Consider the following 17873-nt stretch of genomic DNA (forward strand, 5'->3'; position numbering starts at 1 on the left):
AAGATCATCAAGATCTTTGCAGGATAGAAATGTATGGCGGACTCTACTCTCTCAGATTTCAAAGAAGAGGAAAGGCCAACTAACTCAAATTAAAATTCCTAGTAGATATTCTGCCATAAAAAAGCCACTCTTGTTCATTTTCATTTTATTCATAGACTCCTTCAAGAGGTAGTATGCTACTCCTCCGTTGAAGCCAGCTGTATTGTCCTTACCTGCTCACCATGTAATGGGATCCCTTTCTCTGCCTCAGTTTGAAGACCCTTTAGTTTGATTCTGAGGATCTCTTACTTCCTTTGTTTTCTATTGAATGTCATCAGAGCCCCCAGGAGCCATGTTGCACTAAAATGTGTGCAGAGGCTGCATGAGGCACTACAGGAATTCAACGCAATGGCCCCAACCTAGCCATTCAACTCTTCTTCCCTATGACAAGGGATCCACCAATCTGACATAGTTATTTCTTGGTTTTTCTTCCTTTGTGGTCTTCCTTATGTGAATCTCCTTTTGTTAAAAGAAAATATTTTACTTCCTTTCTCTAACTACCCAAGTTTTTTTTTCCCATTTCCCCCAAAACAGATCCTATCCATCTTCCTCTAATGCTCTCTGGAGGGTGTGGGATGCTCTGAATTTATTGAGCAATTACTGTTGGCAATAGTGATTTCACATCTCTTTCTGCTTCACATTGTTAGGTCTATTTTGATGCTAAATGCTTTCCTTTGACAGCTAATTTTGTTTCTTAAAGAGCATGGGCTATGGATTATTCAACTTATTTACTATTGATAAAAGAGGAGCACTACATACTATCAATTCTTGAAGTTTCTCCCAAGCAAACTGTCACCTGTTATAATGAAGAGAAATTCCTTTATACAAGTTGATAGGATCAATTCACAATATTCTAATCTTGCAGAACGGTAACTACTGTCTTTTTCTCTCTCTTTTTGAATTGCTCATAGGTAAATAAGAAAGAAGGGTATCTAAGAAGTCAGGAATTCCATCTCATTTAAAAGTTGTTCACCCATTAAATTCATGAACTTTCACCAAAAGCCAAGAAGAGTCTAAATTTCAAATCACAAAATACCATATTGTCTCTAAATGTGACAAGAATAATCAAGTTTTCTGAGCCTTTTAGTTACATTTTTGGTATAACTACTCATCAACTCTTTAACCTCTCTGATTTTTCTGCCAAAGACAAGTTATTTCTTAGACTGCAATGGAAATAGTCACTGACTCCATAACCTTGTTCTTTTGAAAACCTTGGGTTACAAGTAAATAGAAGAGGGCTGGGATTGTGGCTCAGCGGTAGAGCGCTCGCCTAACCCGTGCGGGGCCCTGGGTTCGATCCTCAGCACCACTATTTTAAATAAATAAATAAAAGTATTGTATCCAACTACAACTAAAACTTAAAAAAAATGTAAATGGAAGAGCAATCTTGAGACTAACCCCTCCACATGGGAAAAGACTTCCATTTTCACAATATATAAGTAATAATCCTTTAATGCTCTTGCAAAATTATTTATTCTAATATCAGGACTTCATATTCAGATGAATGTGTCTATTTCTCCTACCAAGAAAACTGAGTTCTGAAGAAATTTCAAGTTCCCAGGAAAAGTAGATTGGCCTAAAACCCAGGACACATTGCTAAGAGAAATAACTGCATGATTTTAAAAACATAATATATTCATTAATGATGGTGGAATGTGACGATCATTATTATCCAAAGTACAGGTTTGAAGACATGAATTGGTGTGAATATACTATGTATACAACCAGTGATATGAAAAATTGTGCTCTATTTGTGTAACAAGAATTGTAATGCACTCTGCTGTTATATATATATATATATATATATATATATATATATATATATATATAAAATTTCAAATGTTCAGAGACTATTACCCATGGTTCTTTCTGTCTGATGACCTCGTCTCATTGGATGTGAGATTGGGTCAAAGTAATCAGTCCAGAAATCGTCCTCTTGACGCTGTGTTGTCATTCTTTGATCTGGATGGCCATTGTGGGCTGAAGCTTCTATGACCATGCAGTTAAAGCAATTGTCAAAGTGTTAATTGACATTTTTCCAAGGACACACTGATATTTTTCAAAAGATTCTCTAGACCAAACATTACAACTCTCTTTCTAGTACACAGGGCAAAGAGATTTCATATACAGAATGTTTTAGCAGGTTTGGGTTAATTCATGCTCATTTTCTTGGCAACTGGCATGTGAACTAGAGGACATAAAGTATTAACAATTTCTGCAGTGGAAGTGGATACAGAATGAGTTATAGGCATCAAGGGAAGATGAAGAAACAACTCTTGATCTGTGCTGTGTCAATCCCCTTAAGGGGAGAGTACAAGCACCCAAGTGCATGATGTCATGCAGAGAAAACCACATTCCAGTGAAATACACAAAAGATTGTTAGTGATATAGAGAAGGAATCAGATAGATAACAGATTGCCACGGGCTAAGCATGAAAGTCAATACCATTCATCACCAAAGCATGAATGGAATCTATTAAAAACAACCTTTTAATAATGGGACTCATGGCACAAATGCCATATAAAAAATGTGCCGTATGCCTCTGCCTCATTCTTCACCTATGGAGAAGGACAGATTTTAAAAAAGCTCACAACAGTATCTCCCCAGCAACAACCTAACCACATAGCCAGTCACTGAATCCCTTGCTCTACTAGGAATTCATTCAAAAGTTGCCATGCACTGGAAAGATATTTTGCATTATATTCTATATTGCAAATGGAAACATGGGACTATTTCTCACTGGTAGCAAGTAAGAATGTGAAATTCACATTCTTTACAAAGCAGGGTGTATTTCCATACTTCAGTCACGCAGACCAAAGAGTCATGCACAAGAGCTTGCAGAACTAAGTGATTTGGCATCACTTCGAGAGAATGATATGACTTGAGTCCAATTTATTCAGTCCCACGATTCAAGAATTAGAGGAGGTGACTTGGTTATAAATATGAGGAAAGCAATTGTACACTCAAGGAGAAATCACCAAACAGATATGCACAAAAGCCCAGATGATGTCAGCTAGGTGTCATTTTTCTCATAATATCGGGTTCTGCTTCTTTCTACTCTAGAGTTCTAACAACATTCTTTCTCAGAAGCCTAGTATTTCGCACGGCCATATTATAAAGATGGGCCCACATTAGAGAGTAGATTTTTTTACAAAAGGAAGCATTTTATAAGCTTAGTGTCTCTCTTATAATCTCACTAGGGGATGCCCAAAGCTAGATCTGAAAGTGACATTCTCGAGGAAATATTCCCTGTGTTTCCTTTGTGTGCTTGTAGCTATTCCTGTTCAGGTGATTTTTAGGAGCCTTTAGGGTTTGCCTCTGTGTTCACCACAACATGACTTTTTCAGAAACCTAACAGGATCTTTTCTTCATTATTCTTTTGTCCCATGTCCTCAGTGCTCAGTATTTAATTCAAAAGGAAGTTCCCACTCAAGGTTGCTTATTAAACCATCCATTACCAGTTGTCCCTGCTGTTGAATGAGATTCTTCTCTTGATGTTTGGTGATATCCCCCATGCCATCCATTCCCAAACCACTGTTCTCTCTGGGTGGCTGTTTCTTCTGTTGTACTACTAGAAGTTTCCCAGGCTGTGAGAAGAATGTCAATTGTGAGCCGTTGTGGTCCCATTTCCTCATCAATAGCTCTTATACTTTAAGGGCACAGACTCATGAGGAGAGACAGTAGAAAAGGAAGACAACGAGGAGATACACCACTAATATTCAGAAAGGAATATTAGAAATGAAATGGCCCCATCCTTTAATTCTTCAGCTGAAAAAACTAGGAACCAAAGAAATTTTAATTGGTTCAAAATCATGTGGCTGGATTGGTGCAAAGTTAAGACCAGGCCATAGCCTGTGAATTTCCAGTACAATTCTTATCTTACTGTGGTGAGTGGCCTCACATATCCTGCCTAAGAGAACTGTTCAAAGAATTAACTCTTTGCTGACTTTGGAGGAAGAGTATAACAACTTGTGACATAAGTATAGTCAGACAAATCACATGGGTCATGTTCCCTATAGCACACTCAACAAAAATGTACCAGCAATGGCTTTACCCATTGTGAAAGCTGTTACAATGTCTAGGGTGTTACAACACTGACCTATAACATGGTTACAACCCTATGGCAATGACCCCAAACCACTACCTTCTGACATTAGGCTCATTAATTCCAGGTCACTTAGGATGTGCTCTGCTTCAGTACAAAATGTTTAGAATAATTTCTAAGATACACTATTAGAGCCCAAAGGGGACTATAGACTTCCACTCTCTTCCTTTTCCTATTAGAACACTTCTTTGTTAACCCAGCTCACAATCATTATGTTTATATCAAATATATTAGGCTAAGAAATCACATGTGGGCCTGCCTGTTGGACATATTCAGTACAATGTGCAGGACTTATTGAACAGTGTCCTAAATTTTTCTTTGGTTGTCTGGGATCCCTCAGATGAGTGATTCCCAAAAGCTCCTTTAGCTTCTAAGTCACTGTTTAGTACCTGTCCCCTACAGGGGTATTCAAGGTTGTGAGAGTGATAGTTGAACCACAGTTTCAAAAATGCTACAAACTGTTATCTAAAAAAAAAAAAAGCTTACTTTATTCCAAATAAGGTAGGCATCTCTCAGAGCTACAAATCTGAAAGAAGAGAACATACTTTTTTACTTTTTCTCTTTTTGTTTTCATCCTATTTTGATAGTCAAGCGGTGAGCCTGGAGATTATTTTAGAAAACCTGAGGTGTTTGTGCATAAGGAGAATGACAGTGAGAGTATCAAAGCATCCCTCAAGTTCCCCTGGGTTTGGAAACAGAAAAAGAGCAGTTGTAGAATTCAAATGCAGACCATGTATATTATTGACTTTTCTCCAAGAGTTCAAGGGATGCCATTTTATAACAGAGAAAGAGAACATGAAACAGAAAGTGGGTTTATCATACATCCTCACAGAAAGAATAATTCCAAAGATCCTTCTGTTTGTCAAACTTTCCTTCCAGATCCTCCACTAAGCACTCAAAGAACGCACTCTTCACCATACATTTCCATAAACCCACACAAATCACCCATATGGGACCTCTGGGAATCTTTAGCACAGAATTCTATCTCAGATATAGAATTTATCTCAGATAAATGTTTTGGCCTTTCGTGCAACCTGACAAGTTAGCATTTTTCTTCCAGTTTCTAAAAATTGTGTGCAGATTTGGCCCCTTTTCAGCCTCTGCAGAGATTAGGACTGTTCGGAGACACAGAGTGTGGCCAGTGTCTAAAAATTGTCTTCCCTAGCCCCCGGAATGTCTTTACTCACTCCCGTAACCAAGAGCTGCCAACCACCATCCTTACTTGTGCTTGTTGAATGTGGGGCCTCCTCTTCATCCTGATGTTCATGGTGAATGAGAGGAGGCTGTGGTTCCTGGGTCCAGTTTTCTCCATGAACACTGGGGCCATTTCTGTCTACATCTGTTATGGTGAGGTTATACATGCTGTGATTTTTTTTTTTTTATCAATCAACTTTTATTGGTTTTCTTCTTCCATTTATGTACATGCTATCTAAAAGTGTTATGTCTGAACACTACTTCGGAGCAACCACTCTCAAAAATTTGAATGATTTCACTAATATGTCCCAAGAAAAAAATGAATGGGAATGAAATTTCTTCATGATTACTTGATATTCCACTATAAACCATTCAAATGTATTCATTTTATAATAAGCCCCCCCCCAAATACTTTGTGCCCAGATGATATGACTGATATCTGACTCCTAAATGGAATTGAGCATCCTTATGAAAGTTCACTGAGAATTTATGATGCAACATTAACTAAATTTTCCACTGTGTCCTAAGGGTTGACAATTGCAGCATCATAGACTTTGAAGGAAAAATATCTTTCGTTAATTACATATAACCCATTACCAGTTATTCTTGTGGTTGTCTCAAGTGGTGCTTCTGGGTTTTAATGGCTTGGCCTCCATTGGTTCCAGTAATGGTTCTGTTCTGTGTGGTCAGAAACCCGTGGAGTGGTTGAAACTGTGATAATGATGATTGAAGCAATTAGGAAAATGTTATTTCTTGAGCCTTCACAAATTGTACTGCACATTTACTCCTTCTGTAGTCTATACAATGAGGCATCTATACCAGGTTGTATAGATGGTTGCATGGAAACAGAGAGAAAGTGAAGAGAGCCTTCAGCTTGATCCACCATATTGAGAAGCATCTCAATGTCCTTTGCATTCTGTCATAGAATTCGTTGGGGTTCAGAACATGAGATTTTCTTGGAGAAAGCAGCCAAAGAAACTGTGGTAGCATGAAGAACAGCTTGGAATACATCAGCCCTCCACCGAGGATCACCAGAGATGACAGAGCTTTGCCCATCCATGCAGATTTGTAGGTGGCCCTCTGCACTTGAAAGGCCAAAGAATTGGTATCGCTGGCATGTTTGCTACCTCAGACGGAAGAGGCAGGTGTCTGAAAATTATACCACAATAATCATTATTTTGTTAGTTAATTTTCCTGGAGAAAAAAATACCCTGAGCATCCAGAACTTTCCTGTAGATGGTTCTGAGAAAGAACATCTACCTAGAATAGCAATATGGTTTAGCCACATAACTCTGAATGTTTCTCAGACACGCATGGTAATTCTCATCAAATACAAATATCATGAGCAAGCCATTCACAGCCAATGAAAGAAAAACAAGATGCATTACAGTCAATAGAAAAAGTCCAGAAGTAACCCATCACCATCAGAAAAGTGCGTTGAAAAAAAAAAGAGGTATATATCCATATAACAGTTCCCTGATATTGTCATACAAAAATATTTGGGTTAGAATAGCATAAACATCCAACAGAAGGATCATGACAAAATTAGAATGTCTTTTATGAAAAGGATATTTGCAAATCCATCTTCTTTCAAAGCTTATTTTTGATACCCAAATAACCCAAAACTATTTCACAAGTTAAGAGAATAATGTCTAGAATCATGAAACACATTCTCAATAGGCATGAAAAATGGTAGCTATCCTTCCCCTCCAAAAGGAAAACGGTATCCTGTTGAATCACAGGCATAGACACTCAACAAAAAAGTGAATGGAAATTGAAAAATATGCTCTAGAGATGAAGAAATAGTGAAGGAAGTTTTCCCCTGGAGCCTGATCATAGAGTTTATTTGCAGGTTGATCTTTTGGGGTCATCATCCAAGGGATTTGGGTTTCTCAAGTATCAAAACCATATTTTTTACAGATGGACCTACCCAAGACTGGGCCACATCCTGAACCCAGGAGACAGTGTACTCATAAAGCTCCAGTGATTTTGGTTACTTGGTTTTCTTTCTGAAGGTATTAAAAAGAGCATAGAGGGGCTGGGGTTGTAGCTCAGTGGTAGAGCGCTTGCTTAGCATGTGTGAGGCCCTGGGTTCGATCCTCAGCACCACATAAAGATAAATAAATTATATAAAGGTATTGTATCCATCTACAACTACAAAAACAGTTTTAAAAAATTAAAAAAGAAAGAGTATAGACTAAGCTCTGCAGAGATGTCCAGGCTAAAAAATATATATTTTAAAGCTGTAAAATAAAGAATGGAGTTCATTTTGAGTATTTGTTGTATGGCTGCCATATGCTCAGGTGCTTTCAAAATCTGGGCTATTCTTTTAGATCCCCTCCTCCCTGGGTGCTATTCATTTGGGGATGAAACTCTCAAGTTTCAACAGGACAGACAGAAATTCAGTGACCTGGGAGAGCTCATGTAACACCCCAAGAGCCTTATCTCTAAGGAAAAGCAAAGCTGTTATGGAGTTAATTTCAAGATTCTCATTCTGTCCAGCAAAACCATAGGTCATTACAGGTTCATGTGAGAAACTCAGTCATCTGGCAGAATATTTGACCAAACTTGGTATATTTTAATTTTAAAAGAATATTTTTTTTTCAACTCAATTGAAAAAAATATTTCATGTCTTAGTTCTCAAAAAGTTTTATAATGGTCACAAATTTGTATACTATTAAGCAGTTTCACTATTTGCTTTTAATAACTAGCACTGCCTTTTTTAAGTGAGCTAATATTTACCCTTCTTTTCAACGTCTTTTACTTACATGTTTGTTAAAATTCTGGGTTTGTTCCTTTGACTTCAACCAGATTTTGATTAAGACAACTCTTGAGTTCTCACTCCCCTGTTTTAAGCCTTTCTAGGCCCTTCTAAAAGCCTTCAATTCAGGGTCATTGGCAATTTTGAATTAATACTCTCTTAATCACTTTTCAAATGCAAGGGCTTTTTTCATCCGTGTGCTCCCAGCACCCAGCAGAGCAGGTACACAATGAGCATTTGTTGTGTTGTTTTCACATGTCATTCTCTGACAAACCTTGATAACTCAAAGAGAATCTATAGTAGTCAATCTCACCGATAAACAAAATAGGAAGAACCTAAGGCATTTGGTTCACTTCTCCAAATATGTTTAGGTTGTCATTAAAAAAAAAAAGAAAAAAAAAAGAAATCGCATCTTATTTCCTCCTCCACAATTATATGGGGATATAACTAAGGGATCATCATAAGTCCACCCATTTTTCACATTGACTGTTTTCCAAGAGAAATACTATCAGGTGTCACTTAGGTTAATTAGTAAAACTTGCAAAAGTGGTTCTACTGGAATTGATCATTCTTACTGGTGCTGGAGACAAAGTCTTCATCATCATCAATGCCTGATCCAGAAAAACTGACGTGTTTGTCTCTTTCATCTTCATTCTCTTCATTTGGCTTCCAGCCTGTTGAGATGGTATTTGAATCCATACCTGTTATGGTGACTTGCGTTAGTGGTGGAGCTGGATGCCAAGTAACCCATTCCACAGAGGAAGAAAGTCAGGCACAGCAGGTGGAATGGATTTCCCAAGATTTCAAGAGGAACGGGAGAGGGTTCTTGCAGACTTGCATCTGGATCTAATCTATAGATCTCAAAGCAATTGCTATGATCCTTACATCAGAACCTTCACTTTAAGGAAGAATAAATATGGGCACCGCTCCACTAAAGAAGTAAAAACAGAACACAGCAAACTAAAAACATCAAAAAGATAGTCAAAACTCCCCTGTGCTTTCAGATGCAGTTCTTAATAACTCATTATTCACATTCTTTAAAAGTTTGAGTTCCAAGAAAAGAGTGGAAAGGTTTCATATATGCCTATTTGCTTTATCAAGACACCTTCAAGAAAACTTTGAAATCATGTCAATCATTTCTAAAATGGTAGAGTGGCATTCATAATTTTCTAATTTATTTTTTTTTAAATCTTTAGCATCAGATTATGGTATCTCTCTAAATGCAAATGGAAGTAATGCTGTAATTCCCAACACTACTTTGGCAGACAGAGAGGGAAAAAAAAGTCAATTAACAGAGAAATAATGTCTGGCATTTTATTAGTCAACCAGAAGAGACGATGAAAGTGGATTCCAGTCTAAATTCTTAGAACTTTTCCTTCTTTTCTTTTGGAATTAATCATAGAAAAGGAGATGGAAACTTTCAGCTTCTCAGTGGTTACTGCAGAAGACCTCTTTTTTATTAAAAAGAGGTTTTCTGCATTCTGAATGAGGCTCAGGCTGTCTTATGAAATGACCATTTGCTTTGCATACCATTAGTGTCCACCCCAATAACGCAATTGATGGAGGTTTTCTATATTTTTCTATCTCAGCTAGGTTATTTCATTTTCTCATAAAAAAAGTTACAAGCTTTTTATGACTTCAATAATTTTGGAGTAGGCATAAGCATTCTTTCAAAGTTATAATTTTGTTCTATCCTCAAGACAAACCTGTCCCTGTTCATAGCTCCTCTACTATCCTCCTCTGAGGAGTTAGAAATCCCACAGAGTAGAAAAAAAGAAAACTGCATATTAGTTCCATGTAATCAAAGATACTGATCTAAGAACTCATAGTCCTTCCAAAATCAAATATTTGTGTGACCAGAATGGACTTTAGACTTGAACATTATCCCATATGGCAATGAAAATCATTAAAGATGGTCAAGAAAATGCATAAGATAACCATAACTCATTACCAGACATTGTTGTCGTAAGAAGATGATTCCTGGACTCTGATGGTTGAAACAACCATGAAAGCCAGTCCTGGGCCTCTTGCTTCTTGCTTGCTGTTTCAGGAGCCGTAGCACTAGTGCTCATCAAAACTGTGGTAACCATGACTGAACAGATTGTTGAAAAGTGAATTGTGAGTTCCAAAGAAATAGCATTGTGTATGCTTTCACTAATTTTTTTCCCCTAGTCAAGAGAATCATCTATACTCAATAGATGGAAAGGTGGAAAGAAAGGGGGAAAAGGCCAAGAAATTCCATTTCTTTCAGAGGCCCAGACTAGAATTCATAGAATGTCAGAAATGGAAGGACCTTGAATATAATCTGGCTCAAGCTCTTCATCTTAAAGATGAAAAAATAAAAGTGCTGGAAAAATTTGCCGACTTATGTGAAGTCAGAAAGCTAATTAGCAACAGAGACATCTCAGAGCATGAGAGCTCTGAATTCTAAAAGTTTACAATGTGAAATGGGAAGGGAAATTTTGTCTCCTCCGCCATGATGCCAAACTAGGACCAGTGGTAAGAATTTCAGGGAGATGGGTATTCTTCCAACACCCATGCTACAGCTTCCTTTAGATTTAATGGAATAATCTGAACTATCCAACATTGAACTGCTTCAAGGAGAGCTTTGTTTCCCATGATAAGGAAGATCACTTGGCAGGAAAGTTGTGTAAGTAATTAAATGATTAGAAATGCTGATTGAACCAGACTATTTAAGATCCTCTCCAAATCTGAGCGTTTATGATTCTACACCCCAGGTCTTTAGAGTCCTAGCCCCTTAATCTTCCATACACTCTATCTTGGCTAACCAATATCATTCTCCAAGAATTTAGGGTATGATATTTCTGCCAGATATAATCCCAGGAATCCAAAACACAGGAAAAGAGAACATGTAAAGTAGGAGACTAAAGAAGATGTCTTTCCACTTTCTCCATGGAGACTCCAAATCCCCTGGGAACCTTGCCCAGAGTCATTTATTTTATATCAACACTATTATTTTACAAAGCAGAACAGTCCATTTTTAATCCCGTTTGAGTTGAAAATAGTATAGCAACACAGGAAAAGAGACAAAGTGACCCACTGATAAAACCAGAAGCAATAATCTTGACTTGAAAATTTCCAAAGACTGACATTTCTGCCACCATGACGTGCAACGGAAGAATATCAGATAAGAGGCGACAAAAAATTGAGAACAAGTTCAAGCAGAGAGGCTGAAACCATCATTAAAATCCCAATTACAAAAGACAAGTGAGATTTCTTTTTTCAGATTTCAAGAAAGCCCAGAAATGATCCCAAAAGAAACACAGCCAAAGAAGACCTTTTCCTTCACACTATTTTTTTTCTGCAATGGTCAACACTGTAAACATTTTAAAATGGCCTTTCAGTGTGCTGCAATCTCTCTCCCACCTGACCCCAAAATATCCTAATCAGTGCGACATAGAACCATAACATAACATAGCACTGTTGTCATATGTGATTATTTATAGAAGTAAAGAATATAGTTTATTCTGTCTTAAAAGCAAATGTGAAGTATCATCTTTCTATTTTTATTTCTTCCCTTTTGCAGAAAGGATGCCTGCTTATTTTGAAATATGATCATATTCTCCATCAGCAAAAGCTAATAAATGGAGATATGCTTCTAAACCCCCACCGTTGTTATAGACAAAACCTTTCTCCCTGAAGCTCCCACTTTAAAATAATTTGCAGGAATTTAGAAATCATAGACAAACCTCCAGGAACCTGTAGGCGACCTAGACTCTGATGTAGAACCACATCATTTTCTACCTTACAGTAAAGGTTTGAAGTATCCAAACAAGTGTCCAGGGCCTGCCCTTTCCAGGTGTAAATCATGGTTCCCTCTTTTACTACTAACTGTGATAACTGGGTCAGCAGGAAATAAAGGTGTGCATCTTCCAATAGACTTTTTTCCTAGAAGATATTTTTCTCAATGAATCGCATAATCAAAGCATCTGAAGGAAAAATAATTTTGATTCTACATACCTGTTGCCATAAAAAGAACAAATTAGGTATTTAGGGGATCTTGTCATATCCCCAGAGCTATTGGCTTCTGTGACAAGGGAAACAGCAGCAGATCCTGCTCTCACTAGCGATGCTGAGGGACCCTCAGTGGGACACTTGGGCGTGATAATGGATATTCTTTTTCTTATCATTAAAAGACCTGGCATTCAAGACTATCGATGAGCAAAAGACATAGCAATTTACCTGTGGCTGCTATTGTTGTGAGATCCTGAGTCTTAGGCTGTGAATTACCAAACCAGGACCATATCCAATTACTTCTCTTCTGAGCTGATGCACGGCTGTTTGAGTGCACAGTGGAGGTAACTGGATCGATTATGAAAACATTGTTGAGTGAGATTCTCTCTGTCAGAGTTTACTCTCCATTCTATGTCAAACATTTGTATCTCTTATAGAATGAAGATTAAAGAAGAGATATTGAGGTGTGTTTTTTTTATTTTTATTTTTAATATTTCCGGCCTTCTTTCTAACATCTCCCAACATCTTAGAACAACATCAGAAATGCAAATTTGTATGGGTATAAATCCAGTGCTTCTCAATCTCCCAATTGAACCTCCTAAAATAATGATTAGAGCAAGAATTAAGCCACAGCTTAATACTGCAATGGACGGAGATTTGTTTTTTTCTTGACTGGGTGACTGGACCATGCAATATGCAGCATGACATAAAGTTGCTTTCATTCATTCACCTTTGGAGTATCTTTGGAGATGCTTGCATATATCATTTGGATCTATCTAGCAACACACCCAGCTTGTAATAACAACTGGGACTTCAAAGCTCTACCCATACACATCAAACTCAGACCACACTTTATACCTGAGCAAGAATTTCACGAAGGGTGTGTGTTCTAAGTATTGAAATCAAATTAAACTTTCTCAAGTTCCACTCGTCACTTTGGATTCAATTCAGTCCGTGTTTCCAGACAAGAAGCAAAAATGTCAAAGTTAAAGATTTTGAACTCTACTCAAATTAGAAAGAGGACAACAGTAGCATTTTGTAATTTAAAAATCTCTCACTTGACTCTCAACTTGGACTTGAGTCCAAAATGTTTCTCAATAAAAACAGAAAGGTAAAAATCATCAGGACAAATACATAAACCAGCTGAGATTATGAAGACATAATTCAAATCATACATTCCTGTGAAAATGTGATACAACTTATGGACTCTTCCTGCATTATTTCGAGTGGTTCCTGAATACCTTCTCATTTAAAACTTTGGCATTGTACATGCCAAATTCCTATAACAGGCACCACATGGTCCATGCTATAAAGGACATAATAGTTCAGAACAAAAAGCAGAGAGATAGGAGCCAATTTCCCTTATTATGTCCCCAGTAAACCTGAGCATCCCTTAGAAAGCCCAGAGACACCCTGTTCTCACCTCAGTAACTTTATGAAAATAGCTTAGTTCCTGCACTTTCACCCCTACAGTACACCAGGAAAAAAATAGCAACAAAGGAGATGAATGTACAAGAGCAAGATAGAAATAGGCATTTATTTTCATCTTCCTGAAAGGAGTCGTATGAGAGGGAAAGATGAAAACAGCTACAGCCTCGCCAGCACTTTCCAATTTGCCCCACCCAAGTAGGCCATGCCAAACCAAAGAAAAAAAAATTACTTGTTTGACACCCAGAAGACAAGGAAATTGAGACTTCCAAAGCAGGAGTTGGCTTCCTGAATTAGTTTTGGTTTCTTGATTCCAGAGAGTTCCAATCACCAATAGGAAGGCACCAATTGACACACCTCCAGGAGGGCTCTTCCAAAAATAACAATTATGATAAACAGCCCGGGGGAAGTCCAGAGCCATGTAAATGGTTGGTCTTTTTTTTTTTTTTAAATTGATGGTTGGTCTTGTTAGCTTTCCCTTTGCCACCCACTAAGGACCCTTAAGAAGGAATGAAGCAGTCAAGCCAAAGACAGGCAGCTTCCATGTCCCCAGCCAGCCCTCCTCTTGACCTCTGCCTCCCTGCATGCATTAGGGAGGATCTGCAGACACAGCCTCTGGCAGTTGCCCAGCTCAGTCCAACCATGATAAGGCCAGGGAATCTCCTTCCTGGACTCAGAAAATCTGATTCTACTTAGGACCTCAGCATTGCTAACTCTTCCCAGTATGCCACAGGCTGCATTTAAGTTTCCACCCGGCTTTTGTTTGTTCTGTTTTCTTGTCTTTGTTTTGATATCCTTCTTTGCATGGATTAATCTCTTGGAGCTGCCGTTGGCCTTAGTGAATCTTAGAACACTTCAATAATTCTCCACTTAGCTCTGGACTCACCCACATGGACAAATTAGTTTTTCTCTTCTGTCCTTAACTATTAAAAGAAACAGCTAAGTGCTTTTTAAGGAGGAAAACATAGTTATTCTCTTAAGTATGTTTTTCTTTTGCTTAATATCTGAACTAGCATGTTGCATCCATCAAGGAAGGACTAACATTGAGCCCCAGTAACCAAAGCAGTGTCTGGCGCAGACACCAAATCTTGGTTGAATAAATGAAAATCTCACTCAAACTTATTCTTTTCAATATTACTTTCTAGGGTTTTTACCTTTGGATCCCAAGCATTAGAATAGACACTGCACATAGTAGGTCCTCAAAACACATTTGCTGACTGACTAACTTAGAAAAGATGCTAATAAAAATGTGATAATTGCCTTTTCTAAAGCTCAAGGGGGTGGGGGCTCATCTCATCCCCACAAGATGTATTTTGTCAGGATGTTCTTCTTTGGTGGGAAATAGGACTTTAGAACTGTTCTACTTCCTGCTGACACCCCTAATTATTGTATTTGCCAGTGTCTAACAGAACTGTGCACCTTAACAACAAAGTGATGTTTAAAAGGCCAGCAACCAGCCTGGTGCCGGGCAAGTGCCTGTGATCCCAGCTACTCCAGAAGCTGGAGCAGGAGGATCACAAGTTCAAGGCCAGCCTCAGCAACTTAACAAGATCCTGTCTCAAAAAAAAAAAAAATTAAAAGAGGTGGGGGTGTAGCTTGGTTGGTGTAGTGTCCGTGGGTTCAATCTCCAGTGCTAAAAAAATATTAAAATAAAGGCAAGGCACCCAGGAAGCAGCAGGCAGCCCATGGCACTATGGTTTCCAGATGTCTGTCCTGAGAAGTATTGCCCATGGAACCACAAACAAAACGGGGGTGCCATCTTTAGAGAGCCCAGGCCCAGGAACGCATGGGCAGTTTGAATAGATGCACTTTTTGAGATGCTTCAAAGAATCTGCCGGGAATTACCAGAACCCCAAACCTACTTGCATCACTCTCTCAGCAAGTTTCTAACATAAATTTAAAATGCCATTGAGCAAATAACCTTAAATTAAACCAGAGCCATGTGGAAACTTCCCTGGCCTCGGGGTGATAAGGGATAGAAAGGACCTCATCTCGAGTATTGACCAACAAGTATATTTCTGCCACACTGTCTGGAGGCTGGAGTGTCACCCCTCAAGAGCTGAAGCCAGGAAAAGAGAAATCAGCACCATATTAAGAAATCAACCCAGGACCCAGGTGCACTACTTCAATATGAATAATCCCCACAGGAGCAGAGCCCATCTGGAAACCTGTTGAAAACAAACCACAGGGGGACAGAGGAAGATGACAAAGGAGAGGGAGGACATGCAATAGAACTGCAGCCAGTGGCATGAGACCAGAGCCACCAAATGCAGCATTTGCATCTGTCCTCTCTTACAGTCTTAAGTAATGAACAAACCACACACCAGCTAAGCATTAAGGACCTTCCCCGCAGGCTGGCATCTAAACTCTGAAGCTGATATAATTTGATCATAAAACTCTTCCTTAGACCCAAAGGAAAAGAATTGTTTAGTAAATCACAATTGATGATTATGAATTAATGAATGACTGTAAATCCAATTACAATATATAAAAATATACATTTAGGTAGAAAAAGGAGCCTATGGAATGGTATTCGTATTCTGCACTCCCACCTTTATGGAAACAATTGTATCTACAGTGAGTAAGAAGAATAAAGAAGCAAAATCAAAAATTGTTTCTGTATCAGGTTTGAACCCTAACTATATCCCCAGGGATCAGAGCATCAGGATGGGTGGTGGGGGGGTGTCTTCTAAAACACTTCCTGGGGCACTTCTTACTCCAAGGTAAGAAACACATAGTTGTAGACAGACAGACAATTGCAGGCTGTGGTGGTCAAGGCATGTAGAGCACGGATCAGCACGGCCACCCACCGCCCCAATGACGTCACCACTGCTTCCATGCCAGAGACAAAAGAAAATCAAAACTCAAGGGAATGTGGCTCAGGAGATCCCAGGCATGTGGCCAACGAATTGCTACTGGGAAGCAGAAGAGCTCCTTCTCCTTACTGGTGGTAGGGTTGTTCTCGGAGACCCCAGCATCCTCTTGGTCTGTGGATGGCTGTGAAGTGGGCAGGTGGGTGTGGAAGATGGTGTAACCCCCTGAAGTGCTCCTTTCGCTGGAGGAGCCGCTGCTCATGTCCTTGTCCATAGGTTGGCTCGGGTTGATGTCTTCCTCGTGCGTCCTGTATTCGCCTTTCTTGCTGTAGCGGGTCCCATCGCGGTTGACAATGGCTTGGGAGAGAGAAGGGCACTTTGAGAACTTCACAGCTGATATTTTTTGAGTCTTGAAGAAAGACTGAATTGTCATATAGCACAGTGGCTTTGAAACTCTTCTTTAGTAGGAAGTATACCTTTCTATCTAGTGAGGAGACATGGGGGGTGGCACCCAGAAAGTACATTCTTCTCTGCTCTCCCTGCACCCCATCCCACACAGCCTGGAAATGTGCAGGAGAAAGAAGAGGTTCTTGGGAACCCTCATATTTGAATCCCAGCTTCATGTAGGTCTGGATGAGGCACAATTGTGAGCTTAAGTCCTCATTTCGAAAGCAAGCGCCATGTCACCTTCTGGATAGAATTATCACGAGCCTTATGACATTGTGAGTAAAGCATTCAGCACAGTATTCAAAATAAATGAATGCTCTATAAATGATAATTCCCTACCTGGTTCCTGACTCTGCCTTCTGAAGGATGTGTAAAGTGTGTTGTTATTAACTCCATCCATTTCCAGAAAAGATTTGAAATAGCAGACCTCCACAAAGAAGGCATGGTTGCAAACCCATGAAGGAACAGATTTTCTTTCTAAAGGGCAAATTTTGTCAGTTGAAGCAAACCTCCACTCTAAGCTAGGAAATCAGTGTGTCTAAATATTGACAGAGGCTCTGCCATCCTCTGTGAAATTTGACCTTGATGTTAACAAACACGGATGTACATAAAGATCTAAATCTAAACAAGTAAATGGCTAGAATGGACTAGAGGGGGGAAAAGTTCAGATGAATTTATTCATTGTTCTTGCTTAAAATATTTGCTGCCTTCAAGTCTGGGCCACTCAATACACGCATGTGCATTTAGCAGAAATTATTTTCTGCTGAATTGCATCAGTGCGACTGAAGTTTCCTTTTGTCCACTATCTAGATTGCTCAAGTGGAACTATGAAAAAAAAAACCACAAACAAACAAAAAAAATTCCCAAATCTCAGTCTCCTTGATAATCTCTGTAGATGATCTGAGGAAATATGGAGACCATCTAAGGCCATTTTTTGTTACTGTAACAAGATACTTCAGAACAGGTAATTTGTAAAGAATAGAAGATTATTTCGCTCACAGTTCCAGAGGCTAGGAAGTCCATGTTCATGAATATGAACATGGGTCACAGTATCTTGTGAGGGGCTTCTTCTTGTATCCTAATATGGCAGAGAGTATTACCCAGTAATGAT

General features: G+C 38.8%; 1 pseudogene; it reads right to left on the bottom strand.

The window, feature by feature from the left end:
• The window catches only part of LOC143640944 (CD44 antigen-like), an 80465-nt pseudogene that overhangs the window by 19169 nt on the left and 43423 nt on the right, over positions 1-17873 (bottom strand).

Source organism: Callospermophilus lateralis, unplaced genomic scaffold (genome assembly GCF_048772815.1).
Source record: "Callospermophilus lateralis isolate mCalLat2 unplaced genomic scaffold, mCalLat2.hap1 Scaffold_79, whole genome shotgun sequence".
NCBI lineage: Eukaryota > Metazoa > Chordata > Mammalia > Rodentia > Sciuridae > Callospermophilus > Callospermophilus lateralis.